This window comes from Larimichthys crocea, chromosome V (assembly GCF_000972845.2).
Source record: "Larimichthys crocea isolate SSNF chromosome V, L_crocea_2.0, whole genome shotgun sequence".
Lineage (NCBI taxonomy): Eukaryota > Metazoa > Chordata > Actinopteri > Sciaenidae > Larimichthys > Larimichthys crocea.
In genome coordinates, this window is record NC_040015.1 from 3,084,192 (window position 1) to 3,097,341 (window position 13,150).

Below are 13,150 nucleotides of genomic sequence, written 5' to 3' on the forward strand. Positions count from 1 at the left end.
GTAATTATCTATCATTATTTTTAAAATATTATGACAGTTGATAGTTTTTATAAGACGGTAGAAAGGCATTGTCCTAGTACTAGAACACTCACCCATTAACTTTGGTTGCCTGTCAAAAAATTGAAATTGTCACCCAATACAACCCCACTCCAGGTTTCATTCTGATGTTTGGAGGAGGGTCCTCAAGCAAGCTTCTGGAGAGTGGCTGATCCTCCTGAGGATGGCACTGAAGTGGATGTTGATTTTGGTAAGCTGATTGTTCTTGTCTGTGCTCTCCATATTACTTGGGAATTATCATTATTCATGTCCAACATTTACATATCAGAATAATACTATTAAGCTTGATCTGTTGATAAATGTAAGGACATTATGTACGCAGTATACTGAAGTGTTTCCTATGGTTTGAGTGAATAACTTCTTGTTGATGATATAAGCTGCTATCTTTCTGTTATTTTGAATTATTATTATTTTTTTTTAAATGGTGCTGCCATTGCAGAGCCACTGAATTTGTTGACAGTCTGCCATCACCACCAGAGTCAACCTGTCTCCTGGCTGTTGGGAGTTAAGAAGAAATCAATCCCGCAGATCTTCATCATTTTGCAAGAGTCAAGAGAGGAGATGAGCGACTGGTTCAAGATGATAGAAAAAGCGCAGCGTATATACTAAGAAGTTGGTCTGTAATAAAAACAGTAGGGCCTTATATATATTCTTTTCATTCTTTAGGCAACAGAAATGTGTAAACAGGGGGAACACTTCCTATCAAGGTGCCACAGACACCAGCCTTACCTGTTGAAGTAAGAGAGACCCATTTGGCTTGTTGTTGTTCGGATTGATTAAAGATTTAGATGAAACAATTTGCTTTGGTTTTTAATACTCTTTTCTTCCCAAGCCTCCGGATATGAAGCTCCACCTCCATATTTGCCCCAACCACAAGGGATGAGCCGTGCAACAAAGGGGGGGCAAGTCATTGTCATAAAAAAAAAAAAAAAAAGGGGGTAAGTACAGTAATTTATTGACAAATTGCATGCATATGTTACAACTAAAACAACTTCACTGAAAAAAATTCTTTCTATCTTTTTCAATGCTGCCCTAACCATGCTCTGCGAAGACGGCTGATCCCGGCTTTCGCGATGTCAGGGAATCTGGCAGACGAGACCACACGAGCAATACGTTTCAACAGTTTATTGAAGGGTTAGGAGTGGCAGGGCAAAACTTCCAGGGCAGTAGTACCGTCAAGGGCAAGGCAGAAATCTGGTCAAAAAGGCAGAAGGCAGGTCAAGTTACCGGGGTTGTAAGAGCAGAGGTGGGTCGGGCAGGTCCTGGGATCACGGTAGGAGTCAGAGTAGTAGCAGCAGGAAAGGTACTGGCTTAGCAGACGATCTGACAATGTGTGGCTGGAAACAGGGCTCTTTATACAAGGCATGGTTAGAGGAAATGAGGCAGCTGGCTGGTTAACGAGGGAGTGGCAGCAGAGACAGGTGAGAGTAATCAGCAGAGTGGCAGAAATTAGTCTCCTACACAGGCAGGGGAGAGGGAGCTCACGACACGCGATCTGTTTTCGCTCTCCTGATGGCGGCAGGGTTTCTTATGCTGGTTTCCGTCAGCTTACCTAAACATAACATAAAACGTATTAAAAAAGACTGTCATATAAACCCCAAACAGCGTTATGGGAAGGTGTTCATAAAAGAAGTTCACCAACATTGTTTTGAAATAAAAACAAAGTCAGCAATGATTGTAGATGTTACATTTTATTTCCTGTTTTACACAATGAGATATTTTGAACATACACTCATTGCAAATTTCACCTCTTAATGTGTCCAACTTTTAGCCTTACATTCAGTCGTTTGTACAGTTTATTTTTTTGTAGCCTGCTTACCATCGTACAGTCTTACCCCTAAAATACATTGCATGCGGAACGGCTGCGAATGGCTCCACTCCGAACGGCTGCGTATCCCGCGTCCGCCAACACACACATGATCCGTTCGTGATCGCTCAGGGTGAGTCTCCGCCGCCACAGAGCGTCGCGAGAAGCACGAGATCTCGCAAATTCACGCATAATCGCGCGATATTGCCGGCTGTTGTAGTCTCTTTGACTCCTGCACTGCTCTTTTTCTGGTGTCCTTATAAAAAGGATGTGAGGTGTCATGAATGATTGCACCTGAAACCTCTCACCTGTTGATTTCAGGTCGGCCCTGCCCATTATGACGTGTTCTTGTGAATGAAACTCCACTTTTAGAATTTTTTATGCATTTCATAATGTAAATATGAGCTTTTAAAGCAGTGCAGGATCATACTTGGTCTTATGAGACACTTTTTTAAATCAAATTGTACCATTCTTCAAAAATATTTTTATATTCATATATAAACCTTTAATACATTTAACACCCACGTCTTTTTTGAAAACCGGAAGTGTCCACACGCTGCAGTAAGCTAGCGCTGCCTTCCCAGTTTTCTCAAAGTATTTGCCATAAAGTCGGCAATAAGGGCGCACTTGAAAATATTGAGCAGCTGACGTGACCACGCGAAAACGAGAGACGCGTGGGGACCGCAGTTGTTTTTCTTCGGAACCAAGTCGTCTGTCTCCATCTTCAATTAACTCGCTTGTGCTCTTCACTTCTCTCCTCACTTGATACAAAAAGTACGCATGCGGAGGGGATTTTTTGGGTGGGCGGGGAAGTGTGCTGCGTGCTGTGAGCCGCACCAGGAGTGGTGACACAGGCAAAACACCGGAGAATTAATGCAGACGGCTTAAAACATTTACATGACAGTACTCGATGGTCGCGATATAGTCATTTCATACATCTCGCGTAGAACAAGCCGCGATATATCAGTAGTATATTCGTATATCGCCCACCCCTATATATAAACTTGGCCATGTTTCTAGATATTAGAGCTGCTCCATCCAAAGTGGGTGGATTCCGTCTCTCTTATCAGGGTATCTGCACATATCTTAGCATCAAATTTAAGACTTTTAAGACCTTTTCAATCCCCTGAGAGGAAAACTTAAAGACCTAATGACGACAGAAAAAACCCAAAACATACATACAGGAGCACCACAGTGGTGTGGTGAGGCTGAACAGCTCATCAGAGCTTAAGACTCGTCAGATGGACACAAATCAGGAGCTGATTTTCCATCCTGACATGGTTAAGTGGATGTATAAACTGTATATGTACATATATTTCAGGTAATTTCTAGATTTTGGCCCCACATGGAATTTTAAAAAAAGACCGGAACAGTCCTAAGACCTTACAATCTATCATCCTTTTTCTAATGATGAATAAATGCAAGTATATTCAATAATCTATGTATAGACCTATTGAATTCGACCCAGACAATTGTAAAAGACATTCTTTTATTTAAAAGTGCATTTGTTCATCTTTCAGTGTATGTGGCATAACTATTGCCACCTGGCAACCAATGCATAAGAAGCATATAAAATAAAATATATACACTGTATAACAGTTTACAAACAGAATAGCATGAAAAAAAAATCAAGGCATTCATCAGGATCCTAATAAGGAAATAATTCAATAAATTAAATTCAAATAAAATTAAAGTGAAAGCCATCATGAAAGTTTTGCCAATTCTGCAATCTTTTTTTCAATTTCTGCATCCAACTCGGTCAGTTCTTTACGTTTATCTTTAGCTCGTCTCCTCAAACAATTGGATTCTGTGATAAGTGTGGCCATTTTACTGCCAGCAGAACTTTCTGCTTGCTCTGCCAGCCTATCTGCATCCTTCTCCAAGGATGAGCACATTTTGAGAAAAGATTTTTTCTTTTTCTTTAGCTGGATATGTAATATTATATTGATGACAGGCCACATTCGATCATTATTATTATTATTATTATTTTACTTCATATGGGACACAGAGGGTCACATTGGACCAGGCCTTATCCCACCACTGATAGTGCAAGCCCAGAAATTGGACCTATATGATATGGTTCAGTGTCAAAATTGTAAAGTTAAAATTGAGAACCACAAAACTGTGACTATTACCACAGCCTATTGACTATTACAGGCTACTATTTAACTTTGCCAAATAAAATATAATAATTATATATACAATATCGTATGCTTTAGCCTATACAATATTTATTATAAAGAATAGGGCTACATACGCACACATATATGACACCCATTCAGCCATATTTTTAACTGATAACAGTTGTTAGGCATAACCTACTAATATCAATAAAAAAAAAAATAACACATGAAATGTTTTAAAATATTAAAAGCATTGAGAGCCTTACCTTGAAGTGTTCCAGTAAGTCTTCTGCCGTTGAGTGGCCCAAGAACTGAGACCCGAGATACCGGGACCTGACAATTGAATTCCCGGTTCGGTCAGTTGTCCAATGTTGGACGTGCAAGTCCAGCTGCTTACTTTTTGTTGACTTGTTCATAGATTCGTCAAACATGATAGTAAACGCGCCTTCGTTCGCCTGTGAAATCAACTCTTTCTTGACAAATGGGGCCACACCAAATCTTGCCATGTAGGAGGTTTTGTCCCTTCCACATGTGAAGGCGCTCGCACATTGCGAGTCCGGGAACATCGCTTTATAAACGAGGTGAATGTCCTCGTTTGATGTGTACGAGTGGTGCCGGCTAACTGTCTGTAACACCCATAATATTTCGGCCTTGAGTGTGTCTACATTTGCAAAGCAGCCAAAGGCATTGCCTGGCGAAGCTGCCGGTCGTTGAGTGGAAGTTGAAGGCTGAAGTTCAGTGGATGGAGAGGCTGTGTTGGGCTCAGTAGTGCTGGTGAACATACTTATAGGCAAGCTAGTTGTCCGCCATGCTACTTTTTTTTGTGCTTTTCCGCTTTAGCATGGGAATCAAGCGCTTTATGACCCATTGTCCCTAGCTGTATTGTTTTTTGGCACACAGTACACCTTGCTTCATGAACGTTCTCTACTTTCATCAGCCATCCCCGATACCTCTCGTCTTCCAACCAACTGTCACTAAACACACACTTTCCCATCACGAATCGACTCTCACTCTGCTGCTTGAAACTAGGCTCCGCAAACGTAATGCATTACATTCCTCTTCAGTCACTAAATGATGCAAGTTGCAAGCACGTAGATCGAGGTGCTGCCCCCCGATGGTGCGGTGGTTAAAATGAAAATTAAGCACGAGACCAGACGGATCGGAAAGACGTGAAATTTAAGACCTTAATTCTAAAATTCAAGACATTTTAAGACCTTGAAAATAAAAAAAAATATTTCAGACGTTTTAAAACTTTTTAAGGACCCGCAGGGACCCTGTTAATCAGACCATGTTTTTCCCAGAAAGGTGTCCAATTGTCTATGAAGCCCACATCGTTTGCTGGACACCACCTCGACAGCCAGCGGTGAAATGACGACATGCGGCTAAACATGTCATCACTGGTCACATTGGGGAAGGATCCAGAGAAAACTACGGAGTCTGACATCGTTCGACATCGTATCGGCTCTGTCGCTGTGGCGGAGCTGTTACGCATCCAGTGTATTTTAAGCTTTAGACGGCATCCTGTTCTTCTGCTGTGCTGTCCTTCACGCGTGCCCTTTGAAGGTGGACGGACAGCAGATCTTACCTCCTTTTGCACCAGAATACACGAGACTGTCAGGGCCCATCCTTCCAAAACAGAGGAGAGAGAGAGAGACAGAGAGTGAGAGAGAGAATACATCAGATATGAGCATATGCACTGTCTTCTCCCAAGTATAATCAGGTGACGTCTGTAGTCACAATCACATGCATGCTCTTACATCTTTCACAACCAATCATGGGCACCGACCTGGACGTCTGTGAAAACAACGCACACAAAGTTAAAGAAATAAAAAGCTAGACGCAGAAGCCAATTAAACAGTTTTCCAGAAAACACGGCGCACGCACACAGACATAGTTAAACGAGAAAACACGACGCAGATGCCAATTAAACGTTTTTTTCCTATAAAATTACAATCAATACAGAAAAATCTCAGGCTAATGTGCCCAGACTGGATGTGGATGTGTGTTTGGTACGTTTTCTGGTTTTAGGAAACATTTGAACACCAAACACAGAGTATATTGACCAGGAGGTTGACACTGATGTTAATTTGAGCAGCTCAGGAGAGGTGACAGTTAATCTAGATGAGACAGCTACAACATCTGAACTGCTGAGAAACTCTTATAGGAGTATTCTAGATATGTTTGTCTCTGCTGTTGCACAACTCAAGGCAGCTGGATTAAGTCAATCTGCTGTAAATAGTTTTGTTTCCTCCATGGGTTAGGGTTAGGGCTAACTGTTACGGACTGTGTCTAGAGCTCACAAGGCCTGAAACATATCGAAAAAAACATGAAGACAAAAGTTGCCACTAAAACAATAACTTTTATTAATTCAAAACAAACGAAAATAATTCCCAAGAAAACAAAAAAAGGGTTGGAGGTTCCTGGCCAAAACAAACAAAGAGAGGGGGAACACTGAGCCAGCCAGCGGCCATCGTACCCAGTGTCCACCCTCAAACTAAACCTGCCTAAAACTCACTAAACCTAACTGAAAAGAAGACCGAAAACAGGACTACCAGGGAACCTCTGAACCAAAACTAAAATTACAAAACCAAACGTCTCAATGGACTCCTGGCACGGGAGAACTGGAGCCTCAACCTCCTCAGCAGGTCACCTGCAGGGAAAGAGTAGACAGAGATAAGAGAGAGACACCTCCTTAACCCAGAAAATACACTGCATGCGGAACGGCTGCGTACTCCGCCATCCGCCAACTCACACATAATCCGTTTGTGATGCGCTCAGGCGTGTCTCCGCCGGCCACCGAGCGTCGTGAGAACGCACGAGATCTTGCGTTTATTCAACCATGGGTAAGTGAAATCTTTCTATTTATGTCTGAAACTGATAACAAACTAAACGTTTATTTTATTATTTAAACATTAGGCCTATTCAGTTTGTTTTATTGTTGATGCACTTGGAAACTACAAGGCCACAGAGTAAACTATTGTTCATATTGTTGGAAATTGAAAAAAATATATATAAAACTGAATAGCTGTATTTCACAGTGTACTTCTGAGTGACACCACATTTAAAAATATTAATATTAGTAGCAATATACTGAATAACAAAATTTTTCTGTGCATTTCAGTGTCTGCTTCTAGGAGGAGAGCAGCTGCTTTGCAACTTCTCCACAAGACTGCGGAGGAGGGGTGGACGTAGACCAAGAAGGCACTGGGTCCACCCAATAAATCAGCACAGGCCTCAACAAGGAGATTTTTATCATCTTGTGGCTGAGCCTGGACAGTCAACGGCATCATCAGTACTTTAGAATGAGTGCAAACCAAATGGATCAGCTTCTCTCAATCATAGTTACGTGTTACGTGTGGCCAGGAGGTAGAACTGTATGTGTGGGCGTGTGTTTGTTTCTCCCCACCCCTCTCTGTCTCTCTCTCTCTCTCTCTCTCTCTCTCTCTCTCTCTCTCTCTCTCTCTCTCTCTCTGCACAGAGGAGACCTCAGGTGAGACTTATTGTCTCGTCAGCTTGAGCTGACTTAAAGAGGTGTCTCTCTCTTATCTCTCTCTCTATTTTTTCCCTGCAGGTGATCTAGTTAGAAGGTCGAGGCTCTGGTTTCTCCATGCCAGGAGTCTGTTTAGCCGTTTAGATTTCGTTATTTTAGTTTTGGTTCGGGGGTTCCTTGGTAGTCCTGTTTTCGGTCTTTTCTCTTCATTTAGGTAGTGGGTTTTAGGCAGGCTTAGTTTGGGAGTGGATGCTGGGTGCGACGGCCGTTGGCTGGCTCAGTGTTCTCTCTCTCTCGTTTTGTTTGTTTTGGCCAGGAACCTCCAACCCTTTTGTTTTGTTATTTTCTTGGGGAATTTTGTTTTTAAATCAATAAAAAATATTATTGATTTAGTGACAACTTTTGTCTTCATGTTTTCTTTCAATATGTTTCGGGCCTTGCGAGCCCTTTAGGTCCGTAACATAGGCCCAGAAATCACCAAACAGAACACCACCTACAGAGCAGCAATAGAACCAAAGCAGAGACTGGCTGTTGGACTGAGGTGAGCTTGACATTATGTACACACTGAATCACTAGGTTTGACGTTTTTATTTTTTAAATCAAAGACACACAAATAAATATAAGATGTATAAAAAAATTAAAAACAACAAATAAGTAGAAAAGCACAGCAAAATAACTATTTACAAATTAGCAACCATTACTGGTTATAGGTCTGTGTATGAGGTGCTGGCCCTTCCCACTCTGCGTCATCCTCTGAGGTCAGCATCTGCATTAAAAGGCCCAACTGGCCGGGGATGGCTAAATGGCCTGAAAGCACCTGGCCTTGGCTGAGGTGCAAAGGAGGTGTGGGGTGTCAGGTCGGAGGTAGGTTTGGTGAGGTGACTGCTCTGTGCTGCCGTTCTTAAGATTATAGAGAAGATTTATAATTCCAGTTTGGCCTGGTGCCTCTTGTGTTTGTCCAAATGGTACAGGTGAGGGATGATGCTCATGGCAAAGTAATAGCATTCATCCAGGTCACTGTCTGGCTTTGGAGTTGGCTCCTGCACGATTGAGAGGAGCCGCTCTTCCACATCAGTGGCCTGCTGTTTTTGGCTCCTCCTTTGTGTGCGAGCCCCCCTTGGACTCCGGGACCTGTAGGGCCCGTCTCTCTCCCCAGATGTTGAAGGCCCCAGTACAGACTGTCTCTGTGCTGTAGGCTGAGGGGTTGGAGAGCGAGGCCTTTGCAGTGATGCCGTAGACAGTGTGTTAGATCCACACGCAGACACTGGTGTGGATGACCTCTCCCCCTGCCAAAACAGTGCCCAGGTTGCTTTTCGAACTAAAAAACAAACACATACAGAAACAAATTAGTCACTAGTGTCAGAGACTTAAGAATAATCTGTTACTTGATTTTAATTGTGCACATGCATCTTAAAGATTACATCACCATCTATAATGCTTTATTATTACAACAACAACAACAACAACAACAACAACAACAACAACAAGAATTTCATACTGACCTTCTCAGTTGGAGGTGGGGCAAACCAAAGAAATTTTGTTAGAAGTAATAAAAGTACAGAGAGACGTTTTAAAAAGTGCACGCTCTTTCGTCACATCTTAGATCGACGACACCATCACGTGGGTCGAAACGGTTACACATAGCTGTGCAGCAGTGAAATGCGTGTATTGAAGGCCTGTTGCTGCTCAGCGTGATTAAAGCGAGCTAAATCAGCATCCATAAATCTGATGAATCACCTGAACTGTCTGTCGCACATCTTTGAAATCGGTCTTCAGCAGCGTGTTGACCCAGGTCAACATGCGAAAGCGGCTGGACTTATCCCTGATGGAGTCTGGAGTCACAACCGCTGTATTCGCCATCGTGCAACTCTGAAAGAAAGAATAAAAATGATTAGATGATGCAAAACATTATCACAATTAACTCATGTTCATGTCTATCATTTTTTAATATTTCCATCTGTATCAACAATTTTACGTTCTTAAGGATTTGGGCACCGCATTCATTCAGGAAGTGAACAGCACTTTGGGGATGAAGGAAGTAGGAGGCGTAGCTGCACCTAAAATCACAACTTTTTGTATGTTTTGACTGTTGGATTTCTGTTGTAGATCAGGAGGTAAAGTTGGTGATTTGATCCCTGGCTCCTCCTGACCACATAACCAAGTGTCTTTAGGCAAGACATCAAACCCTAACGGACCGGTTGAACAGCAGACATGTTGACTTCTCACTGATGGACAGCTCATTTTTATTTCCAGCGAACCAGCACGCACCTCCTCTAAATAGAATGCAGCAATCATTAATACACCCAAAAGTTGTTTGGGTGTACCTGCTATAACATGCAAAAGCATCTGCTGCGCCCACAAGTCTATTTGCATGTTTAGGCCAGCTCTTCAAAAGGTAGCTCTCCGGCATCTGTGTGAGTGTTTGTGTAAAGAAATGATTGAATCCCTTTGGAAAAAATTGCTATATAAATGCAGTCTATGATGCTTTTTCATTATGAACATGTATTACTATTGTTAAATCGTCACTTTTCACCCTTTATGTTTATAAGAACTCCTTAAGGTGTGTCAGTCCCTTTGCAAATCAAATCACTACAGAGCAAAGTGATGAGCTACTGGAGGTAAAACAAGGACATTTTAATCTTTATAACCTGTGTTTATTTTGTGGCTTTGAATTGCATTTACATGTTTAGTCAAACCCGGGGGAGGTTACCTAAGTGCGAAACAGAAAGCAATGCAGGATACTATGACTATAGCATCACTTAACAAAACACCTCAGTAACTCATGTGTGGTGCTATACGTACAGGATGTGGGTAGAAAAAGTCTATTTTTGTGGTTATGTTAAGGTCTATAATTAGTTATGTGAGCCTATTTACAGACTGTGACAACAAATTTCCTTTTCAAATCAATTTTATTTGTATAGCCCAAAGTCATAAAGTACATTTGCCTCAGAGGGCTTTACAATCTGTAACCCAGTTCTGTGTTAAAATATGCACCCCACACCAGATCTGGAGAGATGGACAAATTCAGGGACCCAGAACCCTTTAGCCTTGATGCGTTGGGGGTGCATGCTCTACGTGGTGAGGCACATTCAAAACTGGTATGACATGATCTATATCTTAGTTTTTCTGGCTTGCACATGCTTCCCAAAGTGGAATTTGATGTTATTCTTCCTTGGAAAAACAACGATCCTGTTCACTTCACTTACAAGAAAAACAAACACATTACAGCACACAGTGGCACACTTACTACCACGCCGACCGGCATGCTCCTTTTCTGGGTCAGGGTTTGCCATTACCCGTTTACACGCACGGTGCAGCGGCTACAGCCTGCCTTCACATGAGGACAGGCATCTTTATGTTTTAACATCACAAGTGAAAGTGTTGCATTTATAAAGTGTAATTAGAACACAATATCTGTGGATATATACGTTATTGCAGCAACCCGCGTTAACTACATGAAAGCCCCATTTATTAGGAAGTAAACCTCCCCCAGCGCACGTCTGCAGACTCCGCCGCAGGTTTTTTTTTTTTTTTTTTTTTTGTATGAGCCGGTCTTTGTGGTGTTAGCCTGCATAAGACTGGATTTACAACAAACAAACACAATAAAAAAGTAACAACATGACCCCGTGAGTACGCAAACCGGCTTCACGCGAGGAAGTCTCTAAGAAATAAGCGGCTGGTTTGTGTTTTATAGTTAGATAGCATTGAGTAACTTACCTCGCTGGTTCCCTTATAGCTATAGATGATCGTCCTTACTCTTCAGCTCTGAAGCACCCACTCCGATAGGCAGACCAGCCGTTGTGACGTCCGCATTATCTGGGGACGTCCCCCCCGTAGTAGTAGTCGAGAACTGCTAGCTACTCATCGGTGACCAGATTAACTAAGCACAGCCGCTGTAAAATAAGCACAGGTTGATTAATACTTAGCTCAACACAATGCTAGTGCCATAAAAATGTATACATCGCCGATTTTCATTTGGCCGCCAACCCGGCTGAATCTTACCAAACACGCGACCTGATGCCAGTGACATAAAAATGTATATATTGCCCACTTTCAGTTGGCCTACAAACATGGCTGCCAACCCGGCTAACTAAGGACACCAGAAAAAAAGATGTGGCGTGGAATGCCATTGCAGGAGTCAAAGAGACTACAGCCGGCAATATTGCGCGATTCTTGCAACACTCGGTGGCCGGCAGAGACTCACCTGAGCGCATCACAAACGGATTATGTGTGAGTTGGCGGACGGCGGAGTACGCAGCCGTTCTGCAGCCGCTCCGCATGCAGTGTATTTTAGGGGTGAGGCACACCTGTGCACTAATCGTGCTGTCTAATCAGCATCTTAATATGCCACACCTGTGAGGTGGGATGGATTATCTCGGCAAAGGAGAAGTGCTCACTATCACAGATTTACAGATTTGTGAACAATATGTGAGACAAATGGTTATTTTGTGTATATAGAAAATGTTTTAGATCTTAAGTTCAGCTAAGAAAAAATGAGAGCAAAAACAAAAGTGTTGCGTTTATACCACCAGATGTGACTGAGCAAGTTGGCTCAGTCACATCTGGTGAAAGAGGAGAGCTTGTTACGGTAGTGTGTACTGTTAATGCTGCAAGGAACACAATACCCCCATGTTCATATTTCCGCATGTCAAATACTATGAGCACTTTATCACCAACTGGATCAATCAGTCAGCAACAAATGGTTGGATAAATGAGGAGGTGTTTTGCATGTACCTGGAGCATGTTATCCAACAACCAAACTGCTCCAAGGATCATCCACTACTACTGATCCTTAGTAGAGATAGCGAGGGAGAATGGGATTATGATGCTCACTTTCCCACCTCATACATCCCATTAAAAGCAGCCCTTGGATGTATCGGTCTATGGGCCATTCAAGACATATTACAACAAGGCCATGGGCAGTTGGATGCGAACCCTCCTTGGACAAACTGCTTCCATTTATGCCATCCCAGAGATTGTGCATGAGACAATCCTGTCAGCAATGACACCAAGAAACATCCTGTCAGGATTCAGATCCACTGGTATCTTTCCTTTCCACCGGGATATCTTCCCACAGGAAGCCTATGCACCATCCATTGTCACATACAGACCCAACCCTGATGAGCAATCTGACCAGGCTTCTACTTCAGCTGAGTTGAGTTTGCAGCTGTTCATTTTAACAAATTGGAGTGAGGGAGTGTAGCTTAGAGGGAGTAATAAATGAAGGACGGGGAGAGTGAATGTTGGCTTGTGTACGTGAAGAAAGACACATCTTTTAAATTAATCTGTCACCACGCTGCTGTTTATTAATATCGCTTGCCAAAGAAAGAAAGAGAACAACAGAATGACAAAGTCAGTCTTCATTATAGCCATGCTAATAAAAGCTCTACATTTCTGAGAGCACACAGGTCATGTGAGAACCGTTCAGGTTTGTTCCTGATATCAGATCTGCATCTTGGATCCCACTGGAGACCAGCATTACTGTCCTGTCTAATTTGCTCCATCAGAACGTGGTGACATTTTGACAGCAGCTGAATATTTTCACGTCTTTCATATGAAAATCAGACACCTTCACGTCACCCACAGGTTTCCACGTCTTATATACAGTGTGTACTTACCATGCTAATTAGGACCCACTCATTGACACCATGAAAGGTTCTGACATCTCACCCT